The 2,500-nt window shown below is 51.6% G+C and overlaps 1 pseudogene; it reads left to right on the forward strand.

Annotated features, from left to right (window-relative positions):
- Positions 1-2,500, forward strand: part of LOC139605138 (28S ribosomal RNA) — an 8,892-nt pseudogene that overhangs the window by 4,432 nt on the left and 1,960 nt on the right.

Genomic DNA, 2,500 nt, shown 5'->3' on the forward strand with positions numbered 1-2,500 from the left:
GAGCTGTAAACAATGGACTTGGGGGGAACCATCTGCCGGGAGGACCAGCTGCCGGGAAGGGAACAATAGGAACATCGGGGCAACACCTTGACAAGGATAACGGTCCACGGGAAACCGTTGGCCGGAAGAGGGCGGGGCGACTGCAGGCTCGTTATCACACGAGGATCAAAGAACGTTTATCAGAGGGGACAATTAACAACTTCCCCAGAGCCTTTGAACAGTTATTAGAAGGCCATGAGATGCGACCACTGCTCAATCAGACAGCGCAGGACTGCTTTGGTTGCCTGGAATCAGTGAGCCAAATAAGAACAGCACTCCGGGGGAAAGACAAAAAGAAAAACGGGGAGGAGAAGCCAAGGAAACAGTTTCAGAAGTGGATGAAGGACAGAGCGATCAAAAGAGGTAACTACCTCCGCTTTCAGCGTTTATTCCATCTAGACAGGGGGAAACTGGCGAAAATCATCTTGGACGACATTGAATGTCTGTCCTGCGATATACCACCCAGTGAAATTTATTCGGTATTCAAGGCCAGATGGGAAACACCTGGACAGTTTACCGGCCTTGGGGACTTTGAAATTAAAGGGAAGGCTCACAATAAGGCCTTCAGGAGCTTAATTACGGCCAAAGAAATTGAAAAGAACGTGCGGGAAATGAGCAAGGGTTCAGCGCCAGGTCCAGATGGGATTGCCCTTGGGGACATCAGGAAGATGGATCCCGGGTATACCCGGACGGCTGAGCTCTTCAACCTGTGGCTAACATCTGGTGACATCCCGGACATGGTGAGGGGGTGCAGGACTGTTCTGATCCCCAAATCGACAAAACCGGAGCGCCTGAAAGACATCAATAACTGGAGACCCATCACGATTGGTTCCATCTTGCTGAGGCTGTTCTCCAGGATCGTGACGGCGAGGATGACTAAGGCGTGCCCCCTCAACCCAAGGCAGAGAGGCTTCATCAGTGCGCCGGGATGTTCTGAGAACTTGAAACTCCTGCAAACTATAATTCGGACTGCCAAAAATGAACATAGACCACTGGGTGTTATATTCGTGGACATTGCTAAGGCTTTTGACACCGTAAGCCACCAGCACATCTTACACGTCTTACAGCAACGGAGAGTGGATCCCCACATCATCGGACTGGTTGACAATATGTACAAGGACATCAGTACGTATGTCACCGTCAAGAAGAACACGCACACGGACAAAATCCAGATCCGGGTTGGAGTGAAGCAGGGTGATCCGCTGTCACCCCTTCTATTCAACCTGGCAATGGACCCCCTGTTGTGCAAGCTGGAAGAGAGTGGCAAAGGATTCCATCGTGGAGAGAGCTCGATAACCGCCATGGCATTCGCTGATGATCTGGTCCTGTTGAGCGACTCCTGGGAGAACATGAATGTGAACATCAAGATACTAGAGACCTTTTGCGATCTCACAGGTCTCAAGACGCAGGGGCAAAAGTGCCACGGCTTCTACATCAAGCCCACGAAAGACTCTTACACCGTCAACAACTGCGCTGCGTGGACCATCAACGGCACACCCCTGAACATGATTAACCCCGGTGAATCGGAGAAATACCTCGGCCTGCAGATCGACCCCTGGACTGGGTTTGCAAAAACCGATCTTTCCGCAAAACTAGACGTCTGGCTTGAACGCATTGACCAAGCCCCACTTAAACCTCTGCAAAAACTCGATATCCTCAAAACATACACCATTCCTCGACTGACCTACCTGGCTGACCACACAGAGATGAAAGCAGGGGCCCTGGAAGCCCTTGACCTGAAGATCCGAACAGCGGTCAAGGACTGGTTGCACCTGCCTCCGTGCACGGGTGATGCCATCTTGTACTCGAGCACGAGAGACGGCGGTTTGGGCGTCACCAAATTGGCGGGACTGATTCCCAGTGTGCAGGCCCGGAGACTGCATCGCATCGCGCAGTCTCCGGACGAGACGATGAAGACCTTTCTGGAGAGAGCTGAGATGGAGAAGATGTACGAGAAACTGTGGCTTCAAGCTGGAGGGAAGAAAAAGGCGATGCCGTCAATTTGGGACGCACTACCGGCACCTGTACCACTCGCAACTACAGAGGCACTTTCGGAGTGGGAAGCACCGAACCCTAAAAGTAAGTTCCCCAGACCATGTGATTGGAGAAAAAAGGAGTTTAAAAATTGGACTAAATTGGAATGTCAGGGCCGTGGAGTTAAAAATTTTAGGGGGGACACAATTAGTAACAATTGGCTTCAACACTATAGACGCATACCTCACAGGAAACTCCTCACTGCTTTACAGCTCAGGGCCAATGTTTACCCCACAAGGGAATTTCTCGCGCGGGGGAGGGGAGATAACTGTGTTAAGTTTTGCAGACACTGCGAGGCGGACCTTGAGACCTGCAGCCACATCATCGGCTTCTGCCCGGTGACGAAGGATGCCAGAATCAAGAGGCACAATCGCATTGGCGAGAGGCTGATTGAGGAGGCGAAAAAGAGAGACTGGGTGGTGTTCAA

This window comes from Agelaius tricolor, unplaced genomic scaffold (assembly GCF_023055355.1).
Source record: "Agelaius tricolor isolate 1412-34295 unplaced genomic scaffold, bAgeTri1.0.p SCAF_60, whole genome shotgun sequence".
In the NCBI taxonomy this organism is placed as follows: domain Eukaryota; kingdom Metazoa; phylum Chordata; class Aves; order Passeriformes; family Icteridae; genus Agelaius; species Agelaius tricolor.